This window comes from Schistocerca gregaria, chromosome 1 (assembly GCF_023897955.1).
Source record: "Schistocerca gregaria isolate iqSchGreg1 chromosome 1, iqSchGreg1.2, whole genome shotgun sequence".
NCBI lineage: Eukaryota > Metazoa > Arthropoda > Insecta > Orthoptera > Acrididae > Schistocerca > Schistocerca gregaria.
Window position 1 is genome coordinate 571,001,864 of NC_064920.1, and position 19,632 is coordinate 571,021,495.

The following is a 19,632-nucleotide window of genomic DNA, read 5'->3' on the forward strand; positions in this document are numbered from 1 at the left end:
CTTGGTTCTGCTGCTGAAAGTTGTTATGATTTCGCGACCCATTTTGGTAGGCTCCATCGTTTTGTTCACCGTATTGGTTCCCACCTTAGTTGTTACGTTGGTAACCTTTGCCGTATCTATTTCGTTTGTACCCATTGCCATAGTTTTTCTGATTGTCATTTTTAATGGGGTTGTGACTGTAATTATTGTTACGTCTGTTCCGCTGGTTCCAATTCCTATAGTTGCCATTATTCTTTCCGTCGCTTGGCTGCCAGGTCACGTTTACCTGTAGGCTACACGGACAATCCCATCCCGCGATGCCGTGTATGTCGGCGGCCGGTGCCCTTGGCATTTGATATCCGTCATTGTGGTTGTTCTGAACACGCGCGTCTTCATGGATGAGGTCTAAACTGTCCAACACGGATAAGAACATCTCCTGGTCGGCATGCAGAACGTTTACCAATTTTTCCCTTATCGATGTAGGCAATATCGACTTGAGAATCATTATTACTTATTTAGTGGTGGCCGGCCGGAGTGGCCGAGCGCTTCTAGGCGCTACAGTCTGGAACTGCGCGATCCGCTACGGTCGCAGGTTGGAATCCTGCCTCGGGCATGTATGTGTGTGATGTCCTTAGGTTAGTTAGGTTTAAGTAGTTCTAAGTTCTAGGGGACTGATGACTTCAGCAGTTAAATCCCATAGTGCTCAGAGCCATTTGAATCATTTAGTGGTGATTCGTGTGTACCAGTACCGAATATTCCTCAAGTACTTCTTCAAATACCTCTTTAGACTCCCAAATTTGGCATGAAAAGGTTCGGCATTATACACTTCTTTCAGAAGTCTCTGCTGTACTCCTGTGATCCAAAACTTATGCAAAAATTGGTGCTCCAATTCGGCATAGGTATGACATCTATCGAGCATCTCTGTTCCCCATAACGCATTTTCCCCTTGAATGAATCCGATAACAAACTGTATGCGTTGGCGGTCTGACCAACTTTCTGGGAATACACCCGAAAATCCTTTTAAAAATACGACAGAGTGACTGTTTCTTTTCTCTGGTATGAATGTTTGCAAAACTCTATGTCTCAACTCACTCTCTTCTTTCACTAGATTCTCGAGGATACTTGAGCGATTTGTTCCGGTTGCAAAGGCTGTTCGTCCTGCTTCGGTACTGATCGTACGGAAGCTTGTTGTTGGCGGTCGAAATATTCCGGCGAGTTGTTTACGGTCTGTAATTCGCTTTGAGATTCGCCGTGCGCGTCATTGTTTTGGAGATCATGACAGTGACAATTCTGTCATTTTATCGCCTATTTTCTTGGTTCAAAATAGCTCTCAGCACTATGGGACTTAACTTCTGAGGTCATCAGTCCCCTAGAACTTAGAACCTCTTAACCCTAACTAACCTAAGGACATCACACACATCAATGCCCGAGGCAGGATTCGAACCAGCGGTCGTGCGGTTCCAGACTGTAGCGCCTAGAACCGCTCGGCCACATGGGCCGATCCAATTTTCTTGATATTGACCTCAAGTTTGTTGACCTTTCCAGACACTTCCTACTTTTTCAGCGTCTTCCCCGCCTCAGACTGGCACGCGGTTACTTGAAGCTGAAGTTGGTCGGCTATTGATTTCGTGCCATTTTCCAACTTCCAACTTCTGCTACCGTGGAAATGTTACTATCTATTTGCGCACGTAAGTCGGTGTTAACCGCATCTACTTCATGTTTGAGACCTTCTTGTAGCTCGTCCTTTACCGAATCTATCTGCTTTCCACTGCAACCAAATTTGGTTTTCATAATACCCTTTAGTCATTAGTGAGTCGATTTTTGCCGTTACTATAACCATTTGTGATCCGAGTTTACCAATATTCGCTGGATTCATGTCTCCTTGTAAATCGTCATAGTACATCATTATAATGCGTAGTTAAATATTATACTTGTGCAAATAAATGGCTCTTGGCCTCTTTCATTGCTCAAATCAGTGTTTCATGTGACGAGATGTGGCGGTGTGAAAATACATCTCAAATTCTAATGTAAAATGTCGAAACGTATCCGCAAACAGGAGAAAAGCTGTTCATCACAGGGAAGTAACTGAAAAGTTCGGGAATTTCTGAATGTTCATGTTCTACAGCAGTTTCAGATTTCTACCAGTTTAGAAAAAGACTGAATCAGAAAGCGACCGCCCCTATGACGAAAGTGCAACAACTTCGGTAACACCGACGACAGCGTAAGTTGAACAACAATTTTACATTTCTGAAGAAATATCACACGACCTCGCTAATTATTTTCATGAAAATTTTTCACAAAGAAACCGCGAAATTTTGATTCTTGAAGGGCCTGGCATACAGAACATGCAAAGATGGTAATAAATCAGTAACTAGATATTTCAACAAAGCATTATTTATTCGCAAATTAAAGAAGAATAAAAGCGTCGAAAGGAAATGGTTGTTGTACTCGCCTTCCAAAACTCTGTATTTTGTTTTTTCGTGATACTTATTTAACCAGCTGATGTAAATCTATACTCTCAGAGTGGTGTAATGATTGTAAGCACATTGGTAGAATAGATATAGACATAGTATCTCAACATCAAAAAGGAGTGGATTACTGGAGAAATGTACTTAAACAGATTGTAGCTGTTGTAAAATTTTTAACATCCAGAAGGCTTCCATTTCGCAGTGACAATGAAATCCTACGATCTCTCAACAATGGAAATTATTTGGGATGTGTGGAATTATTGAATGAATTCGATCCTTTTCTTGCAGATCACTTACAAAAATTTGGGAATCCTGGAAAAGATAACACTTCTTATTTATCAGCGATGATGTAATAGGAAAACAGGTCCTAAAAATTTATGAGGGTTGGAACTTAAATAGTGGCAACTACTTATTCACAACCGATACAAAAGAGTTACATGTTTGCACCTGTTACTGTCCTTCAAAGTAGTCACCAGCGTTGTATAGAACCCGTTACCAGCGATGTGGAAGGCGTATTACACCGTTAGCAGAGCCTGTTCTGTTGATGGTGCGATGGAGCTATCTACTGCATGTCGAATCTCTGGAGCAGTTCTGAAGCGAATGCCACGAAGTAGTTCCTTCATCTTCGGAATCAAATCAAAGTCACAAGGACTTAAGTCCGGGGAGTGTGGTGGACGCTGCAGTACTTCCCAGTCCCATCGACCGAAGAGAGCAGCCACAGCTTGCGCTGTATGCGCCCGCGCATTGTCGAGCAAAATGGTGGGGGATACGCAGAAAGTGTCGCCTCGTCTTTCGCAAAGCTGGTCGCAGGTGACGCCCCAAAAACCAACAGTAACACTGTGCATTGACGGTCTGCCGTGGAGGAACGCAATTCGTTAGGATAACACCATCGCAGTCGTACACGAGAATCACCATAACGTTAGACCGCCCCATTCGCACCATCAACAGAACCGGCTGTGTAAACGGTATACTACGCCTTCCACATCGCTGGCAACGAACGGGTTGTACACAACTCTGGACTGTAGCAGTTGCAAACATGTAACTCTTTTGTATCGGTTGTGAATAAATAGTTGCCACTATTTAAGTTCGAACCCTTGTATAAACGAAGTTAAATTTAAAAAAAAAAAAAGGAAAATTCCATTGGCGTTGACAGTACGGTCGATATGTCTCACGCTGACCAGCTAACTTTTATAATTCGATACCTGTTCCTGTTGAAAGGTTTCTGAAATTATACCTTTTAAACACCACAACTTTGAGTATTTAGCGGAAACAATCTTGAATGTTTTAGAGAATCATTATATTCCCATAAAATATTGTTAAGGACAAAGTTACGACAGTGCTTCAAATATGTCGGAGAAGTATATTGGTCTACAGGCAAGAATCAGAGGAAATGTGAAATTACCACCTTTGTACCATGTGCGGGTCATTCACTAAACTTGGTACGTGTCCAAGTTGCTGGGTGAGTATCAGAGGCAACAAAGTTTTTTAAAATGGTTCAGAAAGTGTACAACTTTTTGTCTAGCTCTACCCACCGATGGAATATATTGGCAGAACATTTAGGTGCAAAAAAGTTGTTAAACATCTTCCACAGAGCAGATGGTCATCCCGAGCTGATGCAGTGAGTGCCTTGCATGAAGGTCATAAACAAATTGTAGACATTTGAATGTCCATCGCAGAAGATGCACAACAGGCAAGAGAAGCTAGAGACGAAGCTCTTAGTCTGTCCAGAAAAATGGGAGAGCTAGAATTTATTATACTGCCAGAAATTTGGAGCTCTATATTAGAAAGAATAGACAAAACAGGTAATTATCTTCAGAAAGAAACAATAACACTGCACATTGCCACTAATTTCTTCGCTTTACTTCATAATTTTGTCATTAACCTCAGGGATAAATTTGATGACTTCGAATCGTCTGCCTAAGAAAGAAATCCCTTAGTCTGATTACAAGGACCTATCTCAAAGAAAAAAACGTAGAAGCTCACACCAGAGTTTCTTTGATGGCTCTGCGCCGTCAGTCCAACTGAGTGGAAAAGAAAAATTCAAAATAGAAACCTGAGTGTTCATCTAAGACAGTGATTGAGATCGTATGAGAACATTAGTCAATGTTTTGGTTTATTTTTTCGCTTGAAAACCCTGAATTCCGAAGAGGTGAGACAAAGTTGCAAAGAATTTGCAGAAATTTATTATGAAGATATTAACGAGCAAGTGTTACAAACGGAATTCCTGCATTTAACAGAATACTTGAAAAATGGCAATGTAGAAATGGGGGAACTAATAATATATTGGAAATATATCACCTTCTGAAAGAAAACAAAATTGAAGACACATTTCCAAATGTAGAAATCGCATTGAGAATTTTTTAAGCATGATGGTAACCAACTGCAGTGCGAAACGCTCCTCCAAATTGAAAAGCATAAAAAAATGAAATTAGAAGTACAATGCTTTAAGAGAGCAGTTTATCACTGATGTCCATAGAATGTGAAATGCTCAAAAACATAAATTTTGAAGAAGTTTTTAACGATATTGCCCATCTCGAATCTAAAATGGCACCTCTTCAATCAACATAGATTTTTAACGCTTACCTGTGAATGATAAAGTAGCTACTTTTGTGGATTATATTATATTATCTTTTCATGTAATGTGATTGTAAAGAAATAAAAATATGTCTAGAACCTCCCTAATTTACTTTGTTTGTCTATTCTAACAAAATAGTACTCTGTCAAGGTCATAGGGGAGCCATTATCCTAATGTGCCCAGGACCTACAATAGTTTAAAAGACGGTCCGGGTTGTATTGCGTGTTTCTGTAAGTAACTAACTCTTACTGGGGTAAACACCTTGGCTGCTTTTTCCGACGTGTTGTGTGGCCACTTTTCATGATCGGACCTCATATCAGCATTAGTGATGCACAGAAGACACCATCAAACTGAAAAAATAAGTAGGTAGTTCATTTGTAAGTTCAAATGACTCTGAGCACTGACTGCAACCGTAGCAGTCGTGTGGTTCCGGACTGAAGCGCCTAGAACCGCTCGGCCACCGCGGCCGGCCATTTGTAAGTCAAAAGAGTTGTTTAAACATAGATGTTGAAAAATTTATTCCATGCATGTGAAAGAATCGGAATCCTACAGATGACTTATTTTAAATCAGACGACTCAAAAACAAAAGAAAGTTTTTTCTAAAAAGTAACCGAACCAACTTCCATTGTCAATCTCACTGGCAACAATGCCGAAGTACTGACCACTTCTCTGTAAGCAGTTGCGCTGTTCAGAAAAAAAAAAAAAGCACTTTTCTGTCCTCGACACTTCATCACACATTCTCCTACTGGTCTTAGGGGAGAATGGGGGAATACACGCACCTAAGGAAAAATCGATGTGAACCATTCGTTACGTCATTAAAACCTACGAAAATAAGTGCATACCATACAATCGACATTTCTCCACATATTCCAATCGTCTGTAAATAGTTATAAACGGTACCTTAATTTTGAACATTAAAACAAAAAAAAGTGCAAATGTGTGGCATTCCCCACCCCTGAGGGTAATGACACACAAAATAAACAAACCACAAAAATGTACAATATTTGCTATTTTTATTTGCTTATTAGTTACTACAAATAGTAAACAGTATATTTAAGAACGAAATAATGTAATTCTACAAACATCTTTTATAATTTTCGTTTTTTACATTTTATTGATGTGAAAAAGACTTCATTTTCTCATACAGCAAAAAATCGCACTTGTAACCTTTTGGAGTGCTCCAGCCACTACGTTCTTCATGACTCCCTCTGCTACAAGAAATACATCGATACCATAGTTCTCCATCTTGCCCAAACTCTCCACAAACTAAACAGACATCTTCTGAATTCGCCAATGGATCAATATCATCCATTTCATCATCATCGCAAATGTTCTGCAAGTCCAGATTTAGGTCATCCTCGCTGCTACTTTCACTTCCTTGGTGGTGTTTCTCTTTATATAATGTCTGTTTCTTCTTCGAGACTTTTTTAAGTTGCAGATTTCTCCACTTTTCGACTTTATCCTTAAGATTTCCTTTCTTGTTACCTTCAGATTTTTTTTCATGGCTTCTTTTTGTTTCTTTATTGATAACTGTGTTAGCAGTTTATTCTTCACTGGAGTTGCTGTAAGGATCACTGACTTTCCCTTGGGCTTTCCCTTGGCTTATTTCGTCTTAGGAAGAAGTTGTTTTTGTTTTGGAACAGGAGATATGTCAAATACATTAACGTGCTTGACACACGCACTTTTAGTTGATGTTGTGACCTCTTCTAGGCCTACTAGAAGTGGAACATCTTCTGCTGGAGATCCAGGAATCTGTTATTGATTCCTTTTTGGGGATATGTGGCTCGTTTGTAGATGCAACCACTTCGTTTCCATTTGTTGCAGTTCAAACCTCTTCATCTTCAAGGACAACATCTCTTAAGATCTCACATTGTTGTAAGTCGTCATGCTGAAATTTGTTTGGATTGAAAGAGCATATCCCACCTGCCTTAAACCCTGACTGCCCCTTGTCCATGGTAGTGACTTTAATATATGCCTTATTAAAAATTTCTGCTAACTCATATGGTGTAATTTTTTGATACACCTGTGACTTCATATACATGTCACATTCACAATTGAAGGCTGATCTCAAAGAAGAAAAGAATGTAACATCTAGTGGTTGAAGCTTGTGAGAAGTGTATGGATGTATGGTTACCATGACAATGGAATGTTTTTTTACAAAATTCAAAAATTTCAAGTGAAATGTGGCTGCTGTGATTATTTAAAATCAACAGCACAGGGTAATCAGTAGTTGATTTTACATTGTTCTGAAAATGTTGGATCCATTTGCAAAATAATGACTCATTGGACCAGCCATTGACGGAACAACCATATATTGCTCCAACTGGTCCACCTTTACTTAAGAGATATGACATCCTCTTCTTGGGGAAGGTAAACGTAGGGGGAATGTAGGTACCAGCAGCACTGAAACAACATATCACAGTCACGTTTTTCCCCCTTTCCCAAGATGTGGCCCCACCTATTTGTTTAACACCTTTAGAAGCCAAAATTCTCTCGGGATTTTGTACAGTATTTATGCCCATTTCATCGACGTTGAACACTCTCCACTCTTTAAATTTATATTTTTCAAAGACATGTTCTAAGTTTTTAAAATATGCATTGACCTCTTCTTCGTTAAATGCATGTGTTCTGTTAATGTTAGTTGCTTCTGGTTTTCCCATGCTAATACTTGGGTTTCTTTTTAAAAATAGAGCTAGCCAATCCTTTCCAGCTAACATAGATGACTTATCAAAAATTTTTGCAATGTTGTTAGCCTCTGCATACTCAAATGCAATCTTTCGCAGCTGGGTGCATATAATGCCATAGAGCAGCTTGGCCATTGTAATAACACAATCCCTAATCTCATTTTCCTGTTCTGTCAAAAATGTTGGGTTTCTTCCAAGTTTTGGACCCTCGATACTTTTAACGTTCAATCTCGTTCGCAGAGTAGCTTCATGAATCCCGAAAGCTCTTGATACTTCTCGTATTTTTCTTCCAGGTTTGATGGCATCAAGAGCCTTACAAAGTTCCTCTTGCGTCCATTTTGCTTTCTGGGTTTTTCTTTGTAATATCTAGCCATCTGAAATTAAAAAAAACTCGTTATTATCGAAACTATAACCTGCAAGGGGGAAAACCACGCACTTCAACATCTGGGTGGCATTACCCCACTGTAAGTTCGATGACTAACCTAAGCATAACTCGGCACCTAATTCAAATTGCGGGACAAATCTACAATTAAATTAAAGGTTTCATCTAGGGTTAGTAGTTTATACGCAAGAATTACATTAAAGCAACTTAAGACATTAACTCATATTCCAATCGATACAGCAAGAGATATTAGGAAACCAGACAGTCTCACAACTTCAGCAACAGAGATTGCAACAGTAGTAGTCCTTTTTCGTACCAGTACACATATACACTGCGCACAGAAGTAAAGGATCACTTTTTCGAAAAACCGAAATCCCCATCCACTGCGACGCACAAGTTTGAAATTTGGCTCAAAAATGCTTACAACCTTCTTCTGTACAGGTGCAAAGGCATGGGACCCTGCGACGTCACCATCGGACCCGATGACGCTTCAAACAGCGGAAGAAATGGCGAGAGTTAACAAGTTCTTGTGACGTGCAAGGTGAGTTAATGATGTCACATTTGCACTAAATTTCACCGCTTTTCTGCCCAACGCCACCGTGGAGGTGTCACACGATCTGAATGTAGTCACAACCCTTCTTGCCCACATGTCATCCCATCTTTTCACGCTTCTGTGATGGTCAGAACAGCGACACTCAGGGTTGAAATCACACATTACCACTACGAATGGACACGAAAAGGCCGCAGGAGGTAAGATTAAGGGCCACATTGAAACCAAGCCTTTCTCTGCGACATTGACTCCCACACGTTCTGCGATCTAAAACAGCAGTTCGCAGTGAGATGAGCAACAGGCCGACGTCCATGGCAACCTTAGACACTGCTGACACCCTCGGACGTTTCAACCCTTCTCTAAGGACAATATGGGGCTGCATCCTCATAGAACGCGATCGCAACCGTTTGGAGCTTAGCGCGACTATAATTTTGAGAACTACATGGGGCCATTAAACTACGTTCGACGAAATTCTAACGTGATCCGAACGAGCAAAGAGTGCTTGTGCTTCTACAGCGCTCCTGTTTGTGTCCTCCTGTGGCGTGATCACAGGGGGAAACGACATTGACAAATGTGTGAATATAAAGGTAAAGGATCTGTCAGACACCTCCCTAGCGCAGAGAAATTCCCGCTGGCACCCGCCCACCGTTACTGAGAATTGTAAAAGTATACCTTTACAGACAGAACTGGCGACCAAGTCTTTGGGGCTTGCAAATTGGCAACCCCATCAACAATCCCTGATTCTGGATGGGCGCCCGTGTCACATGGGGTAGCTGCGCAGTCTAGGCCGTATTGTCACATTCCGCCTGGCTCGCCCTGTCAGAGGTTCGAGTCCTCCTGCTGGCATGGGTGTGTGTCGTCCTTAGCGTAAGTTAGTTTTTAAGTTAGATTAAGTAGTGTGTAAGCTTAGGGACCGATGACCTCAGCAGTTTGGTCCCATAGAACTTACCACAAATTTCCAATTTCTATGTGCCAGATCAGCTCCTCCAGTGGCTGACACGTAGTGTGGATGACCTCTTTTAAGCCAGCCACTTTGGTTACTGACCCCTTCAGTTGCTGTCCCCTTGTGCCCTTGTGTGGTCGACCTCTTTGGTGGCTCCCCTTCAGTGGCCAACACCTTTCGTGGCCATCCCCCATCATGCTCAACCTTCCTACTCACTAATCCGCCCAGGAGCCTATCTGTGCATTTTCCATCCACCATTACTACACATATTCCCAGCTGCTAACATCCAACACCAGTGGCTACTCCTGGTGGCAGACCCTCACAACTGACTACCTGGTCACTGACCCTTCAGCTAGCTGATCCTACTGGTTGCCAACACTAGCAGTCCTAGACTCCTCAAATGGTCGATCCTCACAGTTACTGATCCCTCTGATTGCTGTCCCCACAGGTGGTCACCCCCTCTCTGACTAATTTTAGTGTGGCTGACTCCTTCTCTGTCCTACTGCTTTTGGTACCAGTTGCTTTGGTTTAAGTCCATGTCAGTGACCAACCCCTTTATTGGCTGCAGCTTCAGTGGCTGACATCTACGATGGCAACCCACATGGTGCCAAACTCATTGGATACTTCCAACTCTTGTGATCAGCTACCCTCCCAGCAGCTTCCTTAATAATCACCATGGCTGTGGACCCTCACTGCCGGTGACATTGCCATCAGTACTGAATCTGCAGTGGAACTGACCACACAGAGGCTGAAAATTCAGGTTACTGGTCATTCCAGGTGTTGACACCTCTGGGGTGACAGACCATTCTCCTGCCGATCCTACCAGTTGATCCATCTCGTTGCCATCCACTTAAGCAGCTAACTCCTCCAGTCGATGACATGCACACTCCCACCTGCAAACAAACACCACCCGTGGCTATCCCCTTGCGGCAGACGATCAGTGGCAACTGGCTACCTTGTCTCTGACCCTTTAGTTAGCTGACACTACTGGTTGTTAAATCTACCAGTGCCAGGCTCCTACAGTGCTCAGTCCTTGCAGTCCTGATCCCTTTGGTTGCTGTCGCCTCAATTGACAAACTCCTCTCTGCTAACCCTAGTGTGGCTGACACCTTCTGCACCTTACCACTTTCATTACCAAATCGTTCTGTTAAAGTCTCTGACTGTGGCTGACACCTTCATTGGCTGCAGATTCGATAGTCACCCACATTGTGGCCACCTCTTTGGATGCTGACACCTCTTGTGATCAATTTCTCTTCTTACAGATGCATCTCTCACCAATCCTCATAGGTTCGGACAGTTACTTTTGGTTACATTCCCATTGGCAGGGAACATGCAATCGCAACTAACAAACAGAAGCTGACCATTCAGGTTGCTAACCCTTCCAGTTCCTGACCTCCCCAGTTGCCATCCCCTCACTTAGCTAATTTCTTTGGTGGGCAAACCTTTGTGTGGCCAAACACTTTGGTTGCCAACTACTATCATTACTGATCCCTTCAGTTGCCACATCCATCTGTGGTAGACACCCCTGGTGGGTGCACCTTCAGTGGCCATCCCCAGTCATGGCCAACCTCCCTGCTTACTAATTACCCCATTGGCCCACAACTGTATTTGACAACCACCATCATAACCCACCCTCATAGCTGCCTACAACCACTCCTCACTGCCTACCCATGGTGGCAGACACTCAAGGGGAACTGCATACCTCTAGAGTGAACGTTCAGTTTGCAACCCTAATGGTTACCAACACTACAAGTGTGATCGTCACTTCTACTTGCAGCTGCCCTTCTTACCGACTCTCATAGTTGTTGACAATCAGTGCTGATGACATTCTCCCCGGTAGTGAACTCAGAATGGAAACTGTGACACCTTCATGGTGTCAGATACTTCCAGTAAAAAACTGTTCCAGTGAATACCCAGATGCTGACCCTTCAGGTTACTGACCCTTCCAGGTGTTGACACCTCCAGGGTAACAGACCCATCCTGTGGTTGACCTTTCCAATTTCTGACTCCTCCCATTTCCAGCCCCTCAAGTAGCTAACTCCTCCTGTGGATGACCCCTATTGTAGCTGACCCCTATTGTAGCTGACCCCTTTGACTGCCAACCCCTTTTGTTACTGACCCCTTCGGTTGCCGTCCCCTTATGTAGTTGACCCCTTTGGTGGATGCCCCTTCAGAGGCCAACAACAGTGGCCATTCGCCATCATGGCCAACCTGTCTGGCCAATAAGGGCCCCATTGGGCTACACATGTATTTGCAAACCACCCTCATTACTCACCTACCCAATGGTAAACAATGAAAAGTCCAAGTCACGATATTGTCACTGATCCCTCAGCTTACTGACCCCACTAATTGCGTACACCAGCAGTGCTACTTTCTGCCAATGGTCAATCCATGCAGTTCCTGACACCTCAGGTTGCAGTTCATTCACGTAGCCAAATCTACAGCCTATCTCTATTTAGCTTCCTCATGTACCGTTTTCGTGAAAAACCATTACGTTTAGTCCCCTGGCAGCAGCTGACTCCTTATTGCCTTGAGCTTCAGTGGCTCACATCTTCAACCGCCACTAATATTGTGACATAATATGTCACTACTAACAACGCCTGTTATAATCACCTGTTTTTGTAGCTCCCCTTCATAATAACTCTCGAAGTCATTGACCCTCACTACTGGTGTCATTCCCCCTGGTCGTGAACTGGGAATGGCAAGTGACCCCAACTGACCACCAAGTACCTGACCCTTCCAGTTGCATTCTCTCCAGGTACCCTCCCCTCCTCAGCCAGCTAACTTCACCAGTGACACGTAGTGTGGCCAACACATTTCGTTACTGACCCCTCTGGTTGCCATCCGGTTCTGTGGCGAACCTCTTTGGAGGCAACCCCTTTGGTGGCCAAACCGCATCATAGCCAACCCACCTGGTCACTAATGCCCCAATCCCCTTCACCAGAATTTGCCAACCACCTTCATTACACACCTAGCCAGCCGCCAACAGGAACAGCAGTGGCTACACTCTGCTGGCAGACCCTAACTGCAACTCACTTTGTTCTCACTGACCCTTTAATTTACTGCCCATATTGAATCCCAACACTAACAGTAACACATTCTACAAACTGTGCCAAGTTGTAGTTCCTCACACCTCTCGTTGCAAAACCCCTAGGTGGCCCACTCGTCACTAGCCATGCTACAATGTGACTGTTTCATGTAGCTTACAACTTTGGTTCCAAACCGTTAAGTTTGAACCCCTGGCAGCAGCAAACTCCTTAGTGCCTTTAGCCGAGTGGGTCAAATGTATAAAGAGAGTTTCGCTGCTAACGAATCCTGTAATCATCACCTCTTCTTGCAGCTGCACTTTTTACCAATTTTGGTATATGTGCTTTCCTCCTGGTAGTGAACTTGGAATAGCATATGGCCACAACTGATCACCCAGAGGCTGACCCTTCAGGGTGCTGACCCTTCCAGTTGTTGACACTTCCACGGTCACAAACCCCGCCAGTGGCCGCCCCATCCAGTTGCCGACCCCTACGGTTGCCATCCCCTCAGGTAGATAACTCCTCCAGTGGCCGAGCCCTAGTGTGGCCGAACCCTAATGTGGCCAACCCTTTTGGTAGCCAACCCATTTGGATACTGACCCCTTTGGTTACAGCCCCTTTCCTTAGTCAACCGCTCCGGTGGCTGCCCTTTCAGTGGCCAACACGTTCAGAAGCCATTCCCCATCATGACCAACCTCCCTGGTCACTAACGCATCCAGTGAGTAGCAATTGTATTTTTCAACTAACTTCCTTACTCACCCACACAGTGGCAAACAAAAAAATTAAGTGCCTTCCTTCTTGTGACAGACCCTTAGAGGCAGCTCACGACCTTATCACTGTCACTTCAGTTCATTTACGATACTGACCGCCAACACTAACTGTGACAATATCTGTCAATGGCCGACCCTTGTATTTCCTCACACCTCTCGTTGCAGTCTTCTCAAATGGATATCATCTCTATGGCTCTGCTGTTGTGTGGCTGCCTCATGTAACCTACCACTTTGGTACCATAATCAGCAGTTTTATCCCCTGGAAGTTGTTGAATCCCAGTGGTTGAATCCTTATTGCCTTTGGCTTCAGTGGCTCACTCTTTCGAAAGGCCACAAATATTGTACAAGTTACTTCGATGCTGAACACGCCTCCCACGACAAACCCCTAGTTTGGCCAACTGCTTGGGGACTCAAACACTTTGTTTACTGACCAATTTGGTTGCCATCAGTTTCTGTGTTCGTTCCCTATGATGTCCGCCCTTTCAGTGGCCGTCACCCTCAGAGGACATTCCCGAAAATAGCTAACCCCTCTTCACACTAACGCCCCAGTGCCGTACACCTGCCTTTGCCAACCACCTGTATTATACACCCACCCAGCTGCCAACAGCAACACAAGTAGGTATCCTCAACTGGCGGACCGTAATTGCAAATCACAACTTGGTCACTGACTCTATAGTTTGCTGGCCATATTTATTCACAACACTAATGGTATCACATTCTGCTAATGTTCGATACTTGCAGTTACTCACACTTCTCGTTTCAACACCCCCCCCCCCCCAAATAGCAGAGTCGTTTCTAGCCTAGCCACAATGTGATGTTTCATATAGTCCACAAGTCTGGTACCAAACCGTTACGTTTGATCCCCTGGCTGCCCCAAACTCCTTACTAAATTTAGCTTGATTTGCTTAAATTTTTGAAGAAAATATCGCTGCTAATAACTACTGTAACCATCATATATTCTTGCAGCTGCACTTCTTACCAGTTGTCATAGTTGTTAACCATCACTATAGGTTCTTTCCTCCTGGTAGTGTACTTGGAATGTGACCACCGATCACGTAGAGGCTGACCCTTCATGGTGGTGACCCTTCTAGTTGATGACAATTCCAGGGTAACAAACCCCTCCAGTGGTCGACCCTTCCAGTTGCTGACCCCTCCTTTTTCCATTCCCTCAGGTAGCTAACTCCTCCGGTGGCCGACCCCTAGTGTGGCCGATTCCTTTGGTAGCCAACCCCTTTGGTTACTGACCCCTTCGGTTGCAGTCCCTTTCTGTAGTCGACCCCTTCGGTGGCTGCCCTTTCAGTGGCCAACACCTTCAGAAGCCATTCCCCACCAAGGCCAACCTCCCAGGTCACTAACGCACCAGTGGGTTACAATTGCATTATCCAAGTAACCTCAGTACTCACCCACACAGTGGCAAACAGAAAAATTAAGTGCCGTCCTTCTGGTAACAGGCCTTTAGTGGCAACTCACGACCATATCACTGTCACCTCAGTTCGATGTCAATAATGACTGCCAGCAATAATGTTGACACTTTCTGTCAATTTGCCGCCCTTGTATTTCCTCATACCTCTAGTTGCAGCCTTCTCAAATGGCCATCATCTCTATGGCTGTGCTGTTGTGTGGCTCCATCATGTAACCTACCACTTTGGTACCATAACCAGCAGTTTTATCCCCTTGCAGTGGTCGAATCCTTAGTGCCTTTGTCTTCAGTGGCTCACTCTTTCGAAGTCCACTAATATTGTGACAACTTACTTCGATGCTGAAATCGCCTATGATCAACACCTCTTCTTGCAGCAGCCCTAATTACCAAGTCTCATAGTCTTTTACCCTCACTACGGGTACATTCCCCTGTTGGTCAAGTCGGAACGGCAAGTGGAAACAACTTACTACCCAGAGGCAGCTCTTTAGGTTTCTGAGCCTTTCAGTTGTTGTCCTTGAGCAGGAAACACACCCTTCCAGTAGCCCAATCTTGTAGGTACAAACTCCATTAGTTGCCATCACCACACATATCTAACTCCTCCCACGACCAACCTCTAGCTTGGCCAACTGCTTGGGTAGTCAAACACTTTGTTTGCTGACCAATTTGGTTGCCATCAGTTTCTGTGTTCGTTCCCTGTGATGTCCTCTGCTTCAGTGGCCATCACTATCAGAGGACAACGCCCCAGTGCCCCTATACCTGCCTTTGTAAAACCACCTGTATTATACAGCCACACAGCTGCCAACAACAACGCCAGTGGCTATCATCAACTGGCGGAGGGTAATTGCAAATCATTGCCTCTATAGTTTGCTGTCCATATTTATTCACAACACTAATGGTAACACACCCTGCTAATGTCCTTTATCTCCTTTAGTTGCCATCACCACACATATCTAACTCCTCCCACGACCAACTCCTAGTTTGGCCAACTGCTTGGGTAGTCAAACACTTTGTTTACTGACCAATTTGCTTGCCATCAGTTTCTGTGTTCGTTCCCTATGATGTCCGCTCCTTCAGTGGCCGTCACCCTCAGAGGACATTCCCGAAAATAGCCAACCCCTGGTCACAAATGCCCCAGAGCACTTACACCTGTCTTTGCCAACCATCTGTATTATATATGCACCCAGCTGCCAAAAGCAACACCAGCGGCTATCGTCAACTGACGGAATTGCAAATCACAACTTGGTCACTGATCCTATAGTTTGCTGTCATTATTGTTTCACAACACTAATGGTAACACATTCTGCTAATGTTCGATACTTGCAGTTACTCACACCTCTCGTTTCAACCCTCCCGACTCCCCCCCCCCCCACCAAATAGCATAGTCGTTTCTAGCCTAGCCACAATGTAATGTTTCATATAGTCCATAAGTCTGCTACCAAACCGTAAAGTTCGATACCCTGGCTGCCCCAAACTCCTTATTACATTTAGCTTCAGTTGCTTAAATGTTTGAAGAACATATCGATGATAATAACTCTTGTAACCATCACATATTCTTGCAGCTGCACTTCGTACCAGTTGTCATAGTTGTTAACTGTCACTATAGGTTCTTTCCTCCTGGTAGTGTACTTGGAATGGCATGTGACCACAACTGATCACCCTGAGGCTGACCCTTCAGGGTGCTGACCCTTCCAGTTGTTGACATTTCCAAAGTAACAAACCCCTCCAGTGGCCGACCATTCCAGTTGCCGACCCCTCAGGTTGCCATCCTCTCAGGTAGCTAACTCCTCTGGTGGTGACCCCTAGAGTGGCCGACCCCTTTGGTAGCCAACCCCTTTGCTTACTGACCCCTTCGGTTGCCGTCCCTTTCTGTAGTCGACCCCTTCGGTGGGTGCCCTTTCAGTGGCCAACATATTCAGAAGCCATTCCCCATCATGGCCTAACTCCCTGGTCACTAACGCACCAGTGGGTTACAATTGCATTATCCAACTAACCTCATTACTCACCCACACAGTGGCAAACAGAAAAATTAGTGCCGTCCTTCTGGTGAGAGACCCTTATTGTCAACTCACGACTTTCGTACTGTCACTTCAGTTCAATATCAATACTGACTGCCAACGCAAAGGGTGACATTATCTGTAATGGCCGACCCTTGTATATCCTCACACCTCTGGTTGCAATGCTCTCAAATGGCCATCATCTCTATGGCTCTGCTGTTGTGTGGCAAGTGGAAACAGCTCACTAGACAGAGGCAGCTCTTTTGGTTTCTGAGCCTTTCAGTTGTTGTCCTCGTGCAGGAAACACACCCTTCCAGTAGCCGAATCTTGTAGTTACCAACTCCATTAGTTGACATCACCACACGTATCCTACTCCTCCCACGACCAAACCCTAGTGTGGCTAACTGCTTGGGTAGTCAAACACTTTGTTTACTGACCAATTTGGTTGCCATCAGTTTCTGTGTTCGCTCCCCGTGATGACCTCTGCTTCAGTGGCCATCACTATCAGAGGACATTCCCGAAAATAGCCAACCCCTGGTCACAAACGCCCCAGTGCCCCTACACTTGCCTCTGCCACCCAGCTGCCAAAAGCAACACCAGTGGCTATCGTCAACTGGCGGAGGGTAATTGCATATCACTGACTCTATAGTTTGCTGTCCATATTTATTCACAACACTAATGGTAACACATTCTGCTAATGTTAGATACTTGCAATTAGTCACACCTCTCGTTTCAACCCTGCCACCCACCCAACCACCAAATACCAGAGTCGTTTCTAGCCTAACCACAATGTAATGTTTCATATAGTCCACAAGTCTGGTACCAAACCGTAAAGTTCGATCTTCTGGCTGCCCAAGCTCCTTATTACATTTAGCTTGAGTTACATAAATGTTTGAAGAACATATCACTGCTAATAACTCCTGTAACCATCACATATTCTTGCAGCTGCACTTCTTACCAGTTGTCATAGTTGTTAACCGTTACCATAGGTTCTTTCCTCCTGGTAGTGTACTTGGAATGGCGTGTGACCACAACTGATCACCCAGAGGCTGACCCTTCAGGGTGCTGACCCTTCCAGTTGTTGACACTTCCAGGGTACAAACCCCTCCAGTGGCCGACCCTTCCAGTTGTCGACCAATCTGGTTGCCATCCCCTCAGGTAGCTAACTCCTCCGGTGGCCGACCCTTAGTGTGGCCGACCCCTTTGGTAGCCAACCCATTTGTTTACTGACCCCTTCGGTTGCCGTCCCTTTCTGTAGTCGACCTCTTTGGTGGCTGCCCTTTCAGTGGCCAACACCTTCAGAAGCCATTCTCCATCATGGTCAACCTCCCTGGTCACTAACGCAACCAGTGGGTTACAATTGCATTATCCAAGTAACCTCATTACTCACCAACACAGTGGGAAACAGTAAAATGAAGTGCCGTCCTTCTGGTGACAGGCCCTTAGTGTCAACTCACGACCTTATTACTGTCACTTCAGTTCAACATCAATACTGACTGCCAGCGCTAATGGTGACATTATCTGTCAATGGCCGACCCTTGTATATCCTCACACCTCTGGTTGCAATGCTCTCAAACGGCCATCATCTCTATGGCTGTGCTGTTGTGTGGCTGCCTCATGTAACCTGCCACTTTGGTGCCATAAACAGCAGTTTTAACCCCTTGCAGTGGTCGAATCCTTATTACCTTTGGCTTCAGTGGCTCACTCTTTCGAAGGCCACTAATATTCTGACAACTTACTTCGATGCTGACAACTCCTGTGATCATGACCCCTTCTTGCAGCTGCCCTAATTACCAAATCTCATAGTTTTTTACCCTTACTACTGATGACATCCCCGTGTTGGTCAAATCGGAATGGCTACAGAAAACAACTCATTACCCAGAGGCAGCTCATTAGGTTTCTGAGCCTTCCAGTTGTTGTCCTTGTGCAGGGAACACACTCTGCCAGTTGCCGACACTTGTTGTTTCCAACTCCTTTAGTTGCCATCACCACACATATCTAACTCCTCCCACGACCAACTCCTAGTTTGTCCAACTGCTTGGGTAGTCAAACACTTTGTTTACTGACCAATTTGCTTGCCATCAGTTTCTGTGTTCGTTCCCTATGATGTCCGCTCCTTCAGTGGCCGTCACCCTCAGAGGACATTCCCGAAAATAGCCAACCCCTGGTCACAAATGCCCCAGAGCACTTACACCTGTCTTTGCCAACCATCTGTATTATATATGCACCCAGCTGCCAAAAGCAACACCAGCGGCTATCGTCAACTGACGGAATTGCAAATCACAACTTGGTCACTGATCCTATAGTTTGCTGTCATTATTGTTTCACAACACTAATGGTAACACATTCTGCTAATGTTCGATACTTGCAGTTACTCACACCTCTCGTTTCAACCCTCCCGACTCCCCCCCCCCCCCCCCCACCAAATAGCATAGTCGTTTCTAGCCTAGCCACAATGTAATGTTTCATATAGTCCATAAGTCTGCTACCAAACCGTAAAGTTCGATACCCTGGCTGCCCCAAACTCCTTATTACATTTAGCTTCAGTTGCTTAAATGTTTGAAGAACATATCGATGATAATAACTCTTGTAACCATCACATATTCTTGCAGCTGCACTTCTTACCAGTTGTCATAGTTGTTAACTGTCACTATAGGTTCTTTCCTCCTGGTAGTGTACTTGGAATGGCATGTGACCACAACTGATCACCCTGAGGCTGACCCTTCAGGGTGCTGACCCTTCCAGTTGTTGACATTTCCAAGGTAACAAACCCCTCCAGTGGCCGACCATTCCAGTTGCCGACCCCTCAGGTTGCCATCCTCTCAGGTAGCTAACTCCTCT